At 41.0% G+C, this 16,718-nt stretch overlaps 1 pseudogene; it reads left to right on the forward strand.

The window, feature by feature from the left end:
• The first annotated feature begins 506 nt into the window (after positions 1–506).
• LOC113896241 overlaps positions 507–16,718 on the forward strand; it is a 143,450-nt pseudogene continuing 127,238 nt past the window's right edge.

The following is a 16,718-nucleotide window of genomic DNA, read 5'->3' on the forward strand; positions in this document are numbered from 1 at the left end:
CCTGGAACCAGGGACAATAGCTCTGCCACACCCAAGCCCCTGTAAGGAAGTTTGGACTCCATTTCTTCAGTGGACACTCTATGGACTCTGTGATAACAATCCTTGAATTAGAAGCCAGTTTGTCCAATAGCCTCAGTTTATTGATGGAGGAACTAAAGTCTAAGGAGGGATACTTGCTTAAGGTCACCAAAGTAAACGTTAATTATATCCTCCCCTTCTTCCCAATTTTGTTTGGGTAATTATTTGCCATAATTCCATGTGCTCAGAAAAGGGGCCACTGCTGACTCCTGAGGGGTCATGAGCTATGCCTGGTCAAAGCCAATCATAGCCTCTCATTGCCCTTAGCAGTGACAGGTACGGCACAGTTGTAAGACCAAACCTGACCAATAGAATCTTGAGACAGTCTACTGAGGAATTCCTAAGAAATACATTCCTCAAGTAAAAACAAGTAAGAAGAAAAAGAAAAATACTCCTTTCTTCTTCATGGGATACTATAATGTCTGCATATGACACCTGAAACTTCTATAGCCACTGTACACCATGACAGGAAGGGCAAGCACAAAGATGGCCGACTCTACATCCTCAATGATGTCATGAACTGCCACTCTGGACTTCCTGTTATGCACGATGGTAAGAATCCCCATTGAAGCTACTCTTTTTTTTTCTTACTGTACTCTCAATTTCTTGCAGTCTGAAGCATCCTAGCTAATACAATCACAGAAAGTTTATGGCAGAACTAGGATTAGAACCAGTGGTCATGATTTCCAGGCCAGTGGAGGTTCTCTCCTTAAGAAACTGATGAAGTGTGTGAATAGATGTATCAGTCTAGGTTATGTCGCAGTAAGAAAAAACCCCCAAATCTCAGTGGCGTACAACAGCAAATTTCTCTTTCTTGTTTTGTAACATGTCCATCAAGGTTGGCTGAAGTTCTGCTCCAAGACTAATGGAGAAATTCTTTTCTGGAATATTGCTGGTCTTGTGACAAAGAACAAAGGAGAGCATGGCAAACCCTGAACTGGCTTTTAAAACTTCTGTTCAGAAATTACACATATCAATTTCACTCACATTTCATTAACCAGAGCAAGTTATATAGTCTAGCCTGGTATCAGTGAGAAGGGAGAAAAGGAAAATTTATTTACAAAACACCACATTTAATCTGTATTTAATGCTTCTAAGAAATATTTAACCATCCTGGATTACTAAGGTGGCTGCTGAATTGTTTGTTTGTTTGTTTGTTTTAACCTGAGGCCACAAGGTAGCTTGCAGGGTCTCACTTCCCCAACCAGGGATCGAACCTGGCCAAGGCAGTGAGACCACTGAGTCCAAACCACTGGACCACCAGGGAATTCCCTACTAAATTGATTTGAAAACATCTCTAAATTTTAGGATATTTTAGAAAACACATTGACCATTTCTTGTTTATAATAAACTCTTCTTTAAAATATATTTTCATCTTAGAATGATCACATGTCACATGTCCATTAAATTTTTTTTCCAAACTGTGTTACATATTTGAATGTTTCTACATGAGTAGACCTTAAATATTCTCACCATAAAAATCAAATGGTAATTTTGTGATGGGATGGAGGTATTAGCTAATGTCATAGTGGTAATCTTTTTGCAATATATAAATGTATCTATCATCATGCACCTTACATTTACAAAATATTGTTATTATATGCCAATTATACCTCAATAAGACACTTGCTTCTTGGAAGAAAAGCTATGACAAACCTAGACAGCATATGAAAAAGCAGAGACTTCACTTTGCCCACTTTGTGGGCTTCCCTAGTGGCTCAGATGGTAAAGCATCTGTCTGCAATGCAGGAGACCCGGGTTCGATCCCTGGGTTGGGAAGATCCTCTGGAGATGGAAATGGCATCCCACTCCAGTATTCTTGCCTGGAAAATCCCATGGACCACGGAGCCTTGTAGGTTACCATCCATGGGGTCGCAAAGAGTTGGACACGACTGAGCGACTTCACTTTCACTTTCACTTTCACTTTGCCAATAAAGGTACATATAGTCAAAGCTATGGTTTTTCCAGTAGTCATGTATGGATGTGATAGTTAGACATAAAGAAGACTGAGAGCCAAAGAATTGATGCTTTTGAATTGTGGTGCTGGAGAAAACTCTTTAAGAGTCCCTTGGACTGCAAGGAGATGAAACCAGGTCAACCTTAAAGGATATCTAACCCTAAATAGTCATTGGAAGAACTGATGCTGAAGCTGACACTCCAATACTTTGGCCACCTGATGCGAAGAGCTGATTCATTGGAAAAGAGGATTAGATGGTTGGATGGCATCACTGAGTCAATGAATATGAGTTTGAGCAAACTCTGGACATAGTGAAGGACAAAGAAATCTGATGTGCTGCAGTTTATGGGGTCACAAAGTGTCAGACATGACTTAGCGACTATACAACACCACCAATACCTCAATAAAGTGGGCGGAATAAAAAGCATTTTTTATTTCCAAATTAGTACAAGTTAAAAAAACCTAACTTTCCCAGTCTTACCCACCATATATAAATCACTAATAATTTGGTGTATGTCCTCCAGTCCTTTCCTATGTACTATATATATTCACATGTCTACACACACATGCGCATTTGTACATGTAGTTACGGTTTATTGGAAAAACACCATTTTACACAATTATACATAGTATTTTGGACATTTTTTGCCTGCAAATATATAGTACTTTTCTTGTTGATAATTACACAGTATCCCATTATGTGTATATTAAATAATTTATATCACAATTTCTCCCAGGATGGACATTTAAGTTATTCTCATTTTCACCATTGCAAATGATTGTACTGATCATTCTTTTACATATAGATATATATAGCTGCAAACTCCTATAGTATTTCTGTAGGATAAATTCAAAGAAGTAGAATTGCTAGGGGAAAAGGCATACATATTCAAATATTTCATAGATAATGCCATATAGCCCTAAAAACAGAGAAGGCAATGGCAATCCACTCCAGTATTCTTGCCTGGAAAATCCCATGGATGGAGAAGCCTGGTGGGCTGCAGTCCATGGGGTCACTAGGAGTCGGACACGACTGAGCGACTTCACTTTCACTTTTCACTTTAACACATTGGAGCAGGAAATGACAACCTACTCCAGTATTCTTGCCTAGAGAATCCCAGGGATGGGGGAGCCTGATGGACTGCTGTCTATGGGGCCGCGCAGAGTTGGACACAACTTAAGCAACTTAGCAGCAGCAGCAGCCCTAAAAAAAGATTATACCAATTATACCATTGCACTGGTGACCCACTGAATCTAGTCAACAGTGGATTGGACAGTGATCCTTTTAGACAAAAATATGTGCTGAGATCCTGATATGTAGTCAGTAAAAAAAATACTGAACATATTCATAATGGGCCCTCTTAACAAGCATAAAACTAGTGAGGGAGAGAGAAGAGACATCAAAATACTAAAAATACATAAACGCTTAGCATAAGAAACTGGATCAGGTGCATGCTGAGATAGCTGCAGGAAGAAGCTCGGTAAAGGGAATGCTCAGAGAAAGGAAGGATATCAGTGTAGGGACTGGGAAGCCTTGCTGAAAAGGAGCAAAATCATTAATTACAATTGGTAGAAGAGGGATCTGAGATCAGGCTGATGGCAGCACTAGAAGCACAAGTGATGGCATTTATGGGCCAGTGAGCTCACAGAGTCGGTGTGCTGAGCCAGTCACATTAGGGTCAGTCTCTCCTTCAGGCCAAGATTTTACAGAACAGTCTGCCTTGGGTCATTTTCTGCAGACTGTCTTAGCAACTGGGGATTCTGTGGACAGAGGAGCCTGGCAGGCTAAAGTCCATAAGGTTGCAAAGAATTGGACATGACTGAGCAATTAACACTTTCACTTTCACTTTCTGAATGAATGGCCAGTCTATCTAAGTGAGACTAGAAGAGTTCTGCCCTGCATATTAGAGTCCCTAACTATCAATATAGCTTAACCATTTCATCCTCGGGAGGAAAAAAACCAACCCAAAGGATATATCCAATTCCCTAAAGGGTCTGGATTCTTATGTCCCTCCTAAGTAAAGCAAGAGAGTTCCAGAAAAACATCTATTTCTGTTTTATTGACTATGCCAAAGCCTTTGACTGTGTGGATCACCACAAACTGTGGAAAATTCTGAAAGAGATGGGAATACCAGACCACCTGACCTGCCTCTTGAGAAACCTATATGCAGGTCAGGAAGCAACAGTTAGAACTGGACATGGAACAACAGACTGGTTCCAAATAGGAAAAGGAGTACGTCAAGGCTGTATATTGTCACCCTGCTTATTTACCTTGTATACAGAGTACATCATGAGAAACGCTGGGCTGGAAGAAGCACAAGCTGGAATCGAGATTGCCGGGAGAAATATCAATAACCTCAGATATGCAGATGACACCACCCTTATGGCAGAAAGTGAAGAGGAACTATAAAGCCTCTGGATGAAAGTGAAAGAGGAGAGTGAAAACGTTGTCTTAAAGCTCAACATTCAGAAAACGAAGATCATGGCATCTGGTCCCATCACTTCATGGGAAATAGATGGGGAAACAGTGGAAACAGTGTCAGACTTTATTTTTTGGGGCTCCAAAATCACTGCAGATGGTGACTGCAGCCATGAAATTAAAAGACGCTTACTCCTTGGAAGGAAGGTTATGACAACCTAGATAGCATATTCAAAAGCAGAGACATTACTTTTCCAACAAAGGTTCGTCTAGTCAAGGCTATGGTTTTTCCAGTGGTCATGTATGGATGTGAGAGTTGAACTGTGAAGAAAGCTGAGCACTGAAGAATTGATGCTTTTGAACTGTGGTGTTGGAGAAGACTCTTGAGAGTCCCTTGGACTGCAAGGAGATCCAACCAGTCCATCCTAAAGGAGATCAGTCCTGGGTGTTCTTTGGAAGGAATGATGCTAGAGCTGAAACTCCAGTACTTTGGCTACCTCACGCGAAGAGTTGACTCATTGGAAAAGACTCTGATGCTGGGAGGGATTGGGAGCAGGAGGAGAAAGGGATGACAGAGGATGAGATGGCTGGATGGCATCACCGACTTGATGGACGTGAGATTGAGTGAACTCCAAGAGTTGGTGATTGACAGGGAGGCCTGGCGTGCTGCAATTCGTGGGGTCACAAAGAGCCGGACATGATTAAGCGACTGAACTGAACTGAAGTACCTTAACTTTAGCTTGCATAGAATCTTAAATCAAATAAACTAATGTGGATATCATCCATTCCTCTATAAGCCTGGATTTCCATGGAAAAAACAGAACTAACTCCAAGCTTAGGGGTCAGGATACAAATAAAGGATAAAAATGCTGCACATCCCCCTTCCCAAGGCCAAGACACATCTGTTCACAACATCCTTTTCTGTCAGACCTAGAAACAGCCTCAGAATGCTTTTCAACACAGCCTTCCAAGCACTCACTACCAATCAAATGGAACTGGCACTGGCATCGAAGCCCATCCATCATTTCTGATTCACAACAACAAATTAGCCATCCCCTCATCAGACATTCCCTCCCACCAATTACTTCAGCAACTATAGCTTTTCTCAGAAGAAGCTATGGACATCGGGACCTCATACAGACCTGAATAGTCCACACTGGGAAGTGGGGGGAAGGCTAATTCACCTCTTCTCATGCCCTTACACCTACCCCACAACAGCATCCACTCCTCCAAGCCCCCACATTCTTATTAAAGGGTTTCCCATGAAAATATTAGCTCTCAATCTGTTCTCCTCCCACCTAGAGGTAGTGACTTCATTCATTATTTCAACAAATATTTAGTGAGTGTCCAGTATGTGTCATGTCATGTTTTAATGACTCAGGATACAACACTGAAGAATATAGGCAAAATCTCTGCCTGATTTTGAGGGAATGACACAGACAAGAAGCAAGACAAATAGGTAAGTGCATAGAGGGCCAACTGCTAAATGCTAAGAAGATCCCAAAAAGCAGGAAAGGGGAATGGAGAGTATTGGAAGATGTGGGGTGGATAGAAATTTTTAAAAGGGAAAACTCAAAAAGGGAAAACTACTTGGGAGTTGACATGTGACAAAGACCTGAAGAAGGTAAAGAAGCATGTCATGACGAAGCACCTTCCTGAGAGAGGTCCTGGGGCGGGAGCAGGTCAAGAGCTGTGAAGAGGTAGATCTAAGTGGACACACTGGAAAATACAGGAGCAGATGTCAACAGTAGAGGAAGAGGATTGACATGGGGATGGGCTGGGGGTTACAGATAGTAAAGGGTCTCATTGTTGTTCAGTCGCTCAGTCATGTCCGACTCTTTGCGACCATGGACTGCCGCACGCCAGGCTTCCCTCTCCATCACCATCTCCTGGAGCTTGCTCAAACTCATGTTCATTGAGTCGGGGATGACATCCAACCATCTCATCCCCTTCTCCTCCTGCCTTCAATCTTTCCCAACATCAGGGTCTCTTCTAATGAGTCGGCTCTTCACATCAGGTGGCCAAAGTACTGAGGCTTCAGCATATTCAGGACTGATTTCCTTTAGGATTGACTGGTTTGATCTCCTTACAGTCCAAGGGACTCCCAAGAGTTTTCTCCAACACCACAGTTCAAAAGCATCAGTTCTTCAGCTCTCAGTCTTCTTATGGTCTAATTCTCACATCCATACAAGACTACTGGAAAACAATTACATTGACTATACAGACCTTTGTCAGCAAAGTAATGTCTCTGCTTTTGCATATGCTGTCTAGGTTGGTCATAGCTTTTCTTCCAAGAAGCAAACATCTTTTAATTTCATGGCTGCAGTCACCATCTGCAGTGATTTTGGAACCCAAGAATATAAAGTCTGTCACTGCTTCCATTGTTTCCCCATCTATTTGCCATGAATTGATGGGACCAGATGATATGATCTTCATTTTGTTTGTTTGTTTTTCCTTTTTTTTCTAATTTTATTTTATTTTTAAACTTTACATAATTGTATTAGTTTTGCCAAATATCAAAATGAATCCGCCACAGCTTAGTTTTAAGCCAGCTTTTTCACTCTCCTCTTTCACTTTCATCTAGAGGCTCTTTAGTTCTTCTTCGCTTTCTGCCATAAGGGTGGTATCATCTGCATATCTGAGGTTACTGATATTTCTCCTGACAATCTTGATTCCAGCTTGTGCTTCATCCAGTCTGGCATTTCACATGATGTACTCTGCATACAAGTTAAATAAGCAGGGTGACAATATACAGCCTTGACGTACTCCTTTCCCAATTTGAAACCAGTTTGTTGTTCCATGTCCAGTTCTAACTGTTGCTTCTTGACCTGCATACAGATATCTCAGGAGGCAGGTTAGGTGGTCTGGTGTTTCCATCTCTTTAAGAATTTTCAAGTTTGTTGTGATCCACACAATCAAATGCTTTAGCATAGTCAATGAAGCAGAAGTAGATGGTTTTCTGGAATTCTCTTGCTTTTTCTGTGATCCAATTAATGTTGGTAATTTGATCTCTGGTTCCTCTGCTTTTTCTAAAACCAGCTTGAACATCTGAGAGTTCTTGGTTCATGTGCTATTGAAGCCTAGCTTGGAGAATTTTGAGCATTACTTTGCTAGCATGTGAGATGAGTGCAATTATGCAGTGGTTTGAGCATTCTTTGACATTGCCCTTCTGATTGGAATGAAAACTGACCCTTTCCAGTCCTGTGGCCACTGCTGAGTTTTCCATACTGACATATTGAATGCAGCACTTTCACAAAATCATCTTTTAGGACTTGAAATAGCTCAACTGGAATTCTATCACCTCCATTAGCTTTGTTTGTAGTGATGCTTCCTAAGGCCCTCTTGACTTTGCACTCCGAGATATCTGGCTCTAGGTGAGTGATTACACCATCGTGGTTATCTGGGTCAAAAATAATTTACTTGTAAATTGTTACAAGTAATTTATTCTGAATGTAACAAATGTGGTGTATATATATAAGGAGGCGGGGAACAAGGTGCCATGGGAAATACAAGAGGAAAACTCAATGGCATCTGATAATCTGGGAATGTTTCCTAGAAGAGAGACCATCTAAGCTGAGCCTGTAGGATACGAAGAGTTTGCCCAACAAAGGATAGAAGAAAGTACCAAACAGAGAGGAAAGTATGTGTCCAAGAAGGTTGGAGGAACTGAGAGAAGGGCTTCACCCTCATAGCACAGAGGGCAAGGGGGAGAGGGGTGAGTTGTTAGCCTGGAAAACAGCCTGAATCCGCAAGGCCTTGAAAAACTTATGTATGAAGGATCTTTGACTTCATCCTAAGCAGAAGAGGAAGCTTTTGAAAGGTTTTAAGTGTAAACACAATCTGCCTTACCTTTCTTTTTGTAAAAAATTACCATATCACCATCCCTGCTAACCTCTTAGATCCTTGAAATGACACAATAAGTCAAAAAAAAAAAAAAAAGTCATCCCTGCTTCTTTTCTAATTAGTCATCTTGAAAGCCCACGTTTCATTTCTGAACTCCCTTCCTGGCCAATGGAGCTTCTGCCCCCTGACTCATCCTTGCAAAACAAAACTTTGCTCACTCTTTACCTGTCCATCACTTGGGAGAGGGAGACCCAGAGATGCTTCCTAAGGCAAAGCATGACATGTATGTATGAGAACACTTCTCAGAGAGTGAAGAAAAGAAAAATCGGGTTTCCTCTTTTTGCTTTAGGCTTTTTCCATACTGAAACTCAGCATCAAAACCATTTCAAACTGGGATGAAACCATATGGTTTCCAGAATCACACATTGTTTTACAAGGTTCAGTGACTAAAACCACCTTACTCTGTTAGTAGAAATGAACCAGACTTTTCCCATTTGTTACTTGGGGTCTTTACATGGAGGCTAATTAATTCATTTGTAACCTGCATGGACAACATGTAAGGTGTCACAGATGATCTGGAACATATATAACATCAAAGACAACATTCTTTCTTTCTGCCTGAAATCATTCTGAGTCCTGTTTTTCTCAAAAAGGAGCGTTTATAAATCTCCAGGCAGTAGGAATTTGTGTTGCTGTTTTGTTGTGTTCTTTGTATTCTAAAGTTCTTGGTATATTCCATACTCTAAATTAGACCTCAAAAATATTTCTGATTAAAAATTTATACAGCGCATGACAGCCTCTTTCTAGAACATAGCCCCTAACTAATTCATGCTCACTTACCCTGCAGTTTTCTATTTATAATATTGTACAATTTCTGTGTGTTTGTATTATAAATTATTAAATGACATCAAGGTTTTTATTTTGATGAGAGAATTTTTGATGAATTTGACAGTGTAATTACTTCAGATCCTGCTCTGGATTGCTGGGAAAATATTTAATTTTATTTACCTCGATGAATAATTAAAGCATGGACGTGGCGGTCTCTCTTGCTGTACCTTCTAGCTTCTTTCTTCTGTTTGCTTCTCTCTAATTAAAATAGTGATGCTTATATGAGTAGTAGCTTAAGAAATAAATTACCAATTTGAGGAAGAAGGGAGAGAAAGAACAGAGGAAGAAGGGAGATGATGAAAACTTGGCTGTGTTTTAGCATGTTTTTATGGCAAAAGCAAGAAAGGGGAAGAGCCATCTCCTTGTTTATTTAGTGAACTATCCTCCCAATTCTAGGAAAACTTATCTACTAGCCTCCCCAACTGAAACAGCAGAAATAACAACAGCAATGATAGCCAGGGAAATACACCACAATTCCATAAAGCCCAGAAGATAACTGATTTTTATATGTACTATCATATTGAATTCATGAACTACATGTTTACATGATTTCCATTTGGTTATCATAAAACTCCCATAATGTGGACACAGTCAACCTTAATATTCCACCTTAAGGAAGAGAAAGTTGAGGTTTAGTTTGATGAACAGCCTAGTCCCACATCACTGGAAAGAATGAGGTTCCAGGTTTCCTGACTCTTAATCCACTGGGATTAAGGCATCAAGGAATGAATTTTTTCTCACCCTCTGATCTTAAGCAATCCAAAATAACTGTTAAAAACAAGATGCATAAGTGTATGCTAAGTTGCTTGTGTTGTGTCCAATTCTTTGCGACCCTATGGATCTTAGCCCACCAGGCTCCTCTGTCCATGGGACTCTCCAGGCAAGAATACTGACTGGAGTGGGTTGTCGTTTCCTACTCAAGGGGATCTTCCCAACCGAGGGATCATACCCACACCTCTTACGTCTCCTGCACTGGCAGGCAGGTTCTTTACCACTAGTGCCACCTGGTGATGGTTTAGTCACTAAGCCATGTCTGACTCTTGTGATCCTGTGGACTGTAGCCTGCCAGGCTCCTCTGGCAAGGATTCTCCAGGCAAGAATACTGGAGTGGGTTGCCATTTCCTTCTCCAGGGGATCTTCCCGACCTAGGAATCAAACCCAGGTCTCCTGCATTGCAGGTAGATGATTTACCAACTGAGCTATGAGAGAAGCCCTAAAAGCAAGATAACAGTCCCAAATAGAGTTGTTTATGTTAAACCCCAGGTCACCAAACTGAGATTTAACTTAATGATGGTTTTGGCTTGCTCAGAAATGGAATCTTTAACCTGTCAACAGGAATCACATGATCAGCATTAGTCAGTTAATCTACCTGCCAGACCTCTGTCATCCCCTAAAAGAAAGTAACTGCAATAACCAATCTGATTTTTTGCCTAATATAACTCCCTTGTTCCTGCTCCCTTCTCCTTATAAAAGTCTTTCATTTTTCATAGTTCCTCAGAGTTCCTTTCTATCTGCTAAAGAATTGTTTAAGTAAGCCAATAAGATCTTCAAATTTTACTGAGCTCAATTTTGTTTTATAACAATAAATGTGTTATTTGGCATTCAGTGTATTTGGATATATACACATGTATGCTGTGGTATGTGTGAAAGACTAAAATGCTTGAGATATCAGTGGGCGGAAATAGTACTGAACTGTAGATCAGTACAAGTCACTGCTCTAATCTATACTTGTTTCCTCATTCAAAAATGGAGACAGTATTGGTATCCATCTTTTAAAGTTGCAAACATTGAATGAGATAGTCAAAGAGAAGTCAGGAAGTCCTAGCTATTCCTATGTTCAGTGGCATATAAAGTTAGATATGATACTGGGAGCACCAACCACATCTTTTGTTGTGTTTAGTCACTCAGTCATGACTGACTCTTTGCAACCCCATGGATTGCAGCACGCCAGGCTTCCCTGTCCTTCACTACCTCCCAGAGTTTGCTCAAATTCATGTCCGTTGAGTCAGTGATGCCATCCAACCATCTCATTCTCTGCCACCCCCTTCTCTTTCTGCCATCAATCTTTCCCAGCATCAGGGTCTTTTTCAATGAGTCGGCTCTTCCCATCAGGTGGCCAGAGTATTGGAGCTTCAGCTTCAGCATCAGAGCTTGATGGGCTACAGTCTGTGGACTCACAGAAGAGTCAGATACAACTTAAAGACTGAACAACAACAACCACACCTTAGCCATCTCTGTATCCCCAACTCAGAATACAATGGAGATTTAGGAAGTATGACTGAGTGGCTCTGGCTGGTCCGTGACCAGACAGAAAGCTCATAATTACATCATAAGGTACTGGAGGGCAGGATATTACCTTGTTCTTTTCCCCCACTCAGTGTATTGCTTGCACACAGATGATGCTAAAAAAAAAAAAAAAAAAAAATGCCTGCTGAGTCTTACTAGAAGAGAATACTCAGTATCATCCACATAGAGCTGAAAAGGGTTGGCAGCAGATTTTCCCAGGAGTGTTGCCTGAGGCAAGAGCTATAAAAATCCTGGAAGTGCCAAGGCCACCTTAGTAAAGAACAGGGCATTGTTTAGGGCCAGAACCCCTAGTGAGTGAGGTCTTTTTCAATCAAAGACCTAGTCACTCGCCTGTGTTCCACAAGTCCCTGGGGCTCAGCAGTCATTGTGTGGTGGGGCCACTGAGGGTGGGGACGCCCACCTCCCAGACTGTATTGATTAGCTGCTCCATCTGCCACTCTGCAAACAAGCAGTGTGGGCCCTCATTGGATGAAAATGTCACCCATGGTAACAGATCCTCACAGCTGGTGTCTGACCACAGGACCCTCAGGGAGGGAATAATCAGATCCTGAAAAGCAGTCAGACCACACCAAGCTAAATACAAAATGAAAAAAATAAATAAATGTCTATTTTAATCTCCCCCCTCCCTTCTCAATCCTGAGCTCCAGACCTTATTCCCAAATTGCAGTGTCACAGCAGGGGACTGGTGGCTCCAAAGGCAGGTTGCTGGAGGGTCCTAAGAATAGTCTGTGGGAATTGTAACTCAGAGACCTCCCCTGTCTGGTTCAGGAGCTGTAGAGAAAATGCACTGAAATTCAGCTCCAGACACGCCTGACTTCAGTTCTTTCCTTGGAAGTCTGTTTCTGCCTCTCTCCCTCTTTTCTCTCCCTCTTCCTCTTTCTATCTCTGTTTCTCCCTACCTTCTCCTCCTCTCACCCCTTCTTTCCTCTTGGGTCTCTCTCTCTCTCTCTTTCTGTCTAACCCTCAAAGCTCTCCTGATCTTCCCTCCTTTCTACTCCTCTCTCCCCCCAGTTTTGTTCTCTCTGCACACAACAACATCCTTTCTCATTCTCTTTCCTATGTGATTCCTACTCCTTTTTCAGGCTTTGGCTTAAATATCTTTTCCTCTGGGGATTCTGACCCCTTACACCATGCTTTCCCTCTCACACTCAGCTGTCTGTCCTGTCAGGCTGAAATTACCAGAGGAGCAGGGATCCCCAGCACTTAGCACAGTGCCTGGCACACAGCAGAGGCTTAATAACTATTTATTGCATGATTAAACAAACATTGCCAGGTGCAAAGCCATTCTTAGAGGGCTTCTGGATATTATCAGACTCTGAAAAGTCCATGCCATGAGATTCTTTGTCAGTTTCCAGTTACTGAACTAGCCTAAGTCAAGAATAACGGGATTTGTCATTAAGGCACTGGAATAGCTCAGAAAGCTACCAGAACTGCTGACATGTGGGACTGGAGCATTCTTTGTCATGGGGGACTGTCATGAGCATTATAGGATGTGTAGCATCATTCCTGGCCTCAACCCGCTGGATGCCAGTAGAACTCACTGCCCCATTGTGACAATCAGAAATGTCTTTCAGTGAGGATTCCAAAATAACAGGAAAAGTGTTCAGCTGCTACCAGCCAAAAACAATGACAGAAGTCCACTGCATCTTTTCAGTTAGACTACTGGTTCTCTGGGAATGATTTTGCCTGCCCACAAACAGAAACATTTACAATGTCCAGAGACATTTCTGGTTGTTACAAGTAGGGGCAGGGGACACACAGCACAGTGCACTGCAACCAGGAATGCTCTAGGCCACATACGGTGCCATGGTTAAGAAACCCCGAACCGCGTGGGTGAGGCAGGCTTAATGTCACAACTAGACATTTCAACTTTTCACTTTGTGCCTGAGCTATGCATGTTAATCTTGGATTTCAAAAATACACTGGGCCCCTTGCTTCTTTAAATCAGCAGAAACTCCTTCATCCTGTGGAGAGTGCCTGAAGGCTTCCAAGATCCCCAGTGACGGACCTCTGGTAGACAACATGGTGTGCTGTGGTTAGAGTATTATTGTCTATATTTCCTATATTTTAAATCCCAAGTCTACCACTTTCTAGTCATGTTCTTGGACAAGTCACTTAAACTTTCTGAATCTCACGTTCCTCACCTATAATGTGGGGACAATAACATAGCTGCAAATGACAATCCAAGGAAAGTACATGACACATTACTTGGCACAGGGTGGGTATTAGCTGCTAGTTTATGTCACAATAAGCAGTTGAGACTTGAGAACATAGTGTTTCTCACTGATTAAGTTCTTTTTTGTGACAATTCAATGGCTATAATTATTTGATTAATCCATGGTTCTAACAAACGCTTTTATATAGATGAGCATTGTCCCTGGGTGCAAAACTGAAAAGGATAAGAGTACAGGGCATGTTCTGGACAAGGTGACATTCTTGGCCTAGGAGGAGCTTAAAGTGCATGGTTGGAGGGGAATTAAGGTCAGTGGAATTCAGCCATACATAGAGGACAGATTACAAAAGGCCCAGCCAAGGAGTAGGAAAATCAGTTCCCTGGCCATCAGAGGCAAACAGGGACTGTAAGCAGCGAGCGACATATCAGGTCTGTCTTTTCGGAAGTTGCTATGGCAGCACATTAGTGATTGTTCCTTTCCCTCACTGTAAACTCAATTATGCTCTCCCAACCCTGGCTCTTTAAGTTCCAGTGGAATAATTCTGGAGTGACAGGGGTAGGGTGGGGAAACGGCAATCTCATTCACCACTTGTAGTACTATAAATGCATGCCACCTTTCTAAAGTAGTTTGGCAATATGCCTTAAGTGCCTTAAAATATGCATGCCCTTTTGCCCTGGAAATTCCACTTCTAGGACTCTATCCTGAGGAAGTCATGAAAAATGTGCACAAATATTTACCTACAGGAAAGCTCACTTTTTGGCACTGTTTGTAGGAGTGAAAAGTTGAAAACCTCAAATGTTAAAAAATAATTAGCTGGTTACATAAATTAAGGTATGATGACTTACTATGCAACCATTAAAGGCATATTATTGGCATGTGAAAAACAGGTTACAAAAGAGGGCATACTGTAAAATATTTTTAAAACACACACATACTTGTGCACACATCCTCATCTGTTTATGTTATATATGCCCTTCTGTCCCAGCAAATCCTTTCTGACAATTTATCCTAAGGAATTAATGAAGGCAGAAATGGTGACATATGTAAAAGTGTATGCATATATAAACTGACACAAATGCACACAAAATAGTCTGGAAGGGTATATACTAAGGGATTATGGGTGCTCACTATTGGGGAGGGACTTTGGGGGACTATTTTATTTTCTTATTTTTGCTTTTGCAGATTTTCAGGTCTTTCTAAAAGGAGCCTATCTCACATTTATAATGTTAATTTTTTACATGTAAAAATAATAATAAAGGGAAATAAACCTCATCCCCAACAGTTACAGCCAAAACAGAATTTCATAGAATTTCTGATCATACTGCAATTTTTAAATCATTAGAAGGATCCAAGCTAACCCATACTTTGAAAACTGTTGCTGATTCTCCTTAGATTTCATTATAACTAATACTGGGTGTATACTGAATTTACTAAATTGCCATTATCTGTTCAGCTATATCCTAAGTGAGATGAGACTCCTTTCATCAAATTACTCACAGTCAATCCAGGATAAACCAGTCAATCCTAAAGGAAATCAATCCTGAATAATTATTGGAAGGACTGAGGCTGAAGCTGAAGCTCCAGTACTTTGGCCACCTGATGCAAAGAACTGACTCATTAGAAAAGACCCTGATGCTGGGAAAGATTGAAGGCAGGAGGAGAAGGGGACGACAGAGGATGAGATGGTTGGATGGCATTACCGACTTGATGGACATGAGTTTGAGCAAACTCCAAGAGTTGGTGATGGACAGGGAAGCCTGGGGTGCTGCAGTCCATGGGGTTGGAGTCGGACATGACTGAGCAACTGAACTGACTGAATCCAGGATAAATGATATATGTGAAAGAGAAATTAGGACAAATTCAAGGCCACACATGATGAAGTACTAAATAACAAGGCAGAGATGCTGGATTGTACTGAGGTTTAAAGAAGATAATTACAAATTGGAGGTGTCAGGAAAATCTTCCACACAAAAAAAGATGGGATGGTTAAAAAAAAAAAAAAAAAAGGAGAGAGAGAGAGAAAGGAGCAGCAACATCAAAGGCATAAAGGCAGGAATGATGATGTGAGTTTCAGAAGCAGTAAGAGACCAGCTTGGCTTAAGCACTGACTTCGTACTGAGGGCTGAAGACAGAATAATTTAAGGAGAAGCCTAAATGCTGGGGTCAGAAATTTGGGCAATAATGTCTGTGTAATTAAAGCTCTGGGTCTAAATATAACAAAGAGAAGAGTTATTTTAAAATATCAACTATTAACAAGATATTGATGTCACAAGCATTAATTATCTAGAAACCACCTAAGAGAAGCAAGTAATGCAAGAAGGATCATAATCGCCTCTTTTAAACAAACCCTCAAAAATAAATCTGAAAATAAGTTTTGGGAAAAGGTGATCCTTTCAGCAGAAGGCTGAACCCCAAGGAAGTGGCAAGAGAGGAAGGGGCTGAAGGAAAGAGAAATCATGCTGACAAATGGTAGGTGAGAAATTGGGATGAAATACTAAGTAGAAAAAATTTGATTCAGTCCCCAAACTGGAAGTTCTGTAATGAGTGAAATTCATTATCTTAAACTTTTGGCTATGAGGTGTAATTGTTAACCTCTGCTGCTTTGGCTCAGGGCTCCCTTCAGTAAAATATATCGCTTGCCATCAAAGCTGATGTGGATTAGAAGCTGAGAGTGTGCCCTCCCTTTTAGGTTATATTAATATACCAAAATCGATAACATGCCATAGCTTTCAGAAGTAGCAATAAAATACCCTAAAATATTCCCAGAATATGTCTATAAATTATTTGTTCAATGTACTTATGTTAAAAAGGTTGTCAGTTACAATGTTCTGGAAGACTCTAAAATTACAAGCCATCGTATTTGTATTTGATAAAGCTCTTGCTGTTTGGGGTCACAGGGGGTTATGCTGTGGGGAAAAAAATCATTATTTTCTCTAATAAATAAATTACTTGCCTATATTTCATGTATCACTCAGGCCAGCCAGTATTGAAGGTTTAAATAATAAATAACAAATAGCTCCATTCATTTATTAATAATGATGCATCATCACGT

This window comes from Bos indicus x Bos taurus, chromosome 7 (genome assembly GCF_003369695.1).
Source record: "Bos indicus x Bos taurus breed Angus x Brahman F1 hybrid chromosome 7, Bos_hybrid_MaternalHap_v2.0, whole genome shotgun sequence".
In the NCBI taxonomy this organism is placed as follows: Eukaryota; Metazoa; Chordata; class Mammalia; order Artiodactyla; family Bovidae; genus Bos; species Bos indicus x Bos taurus.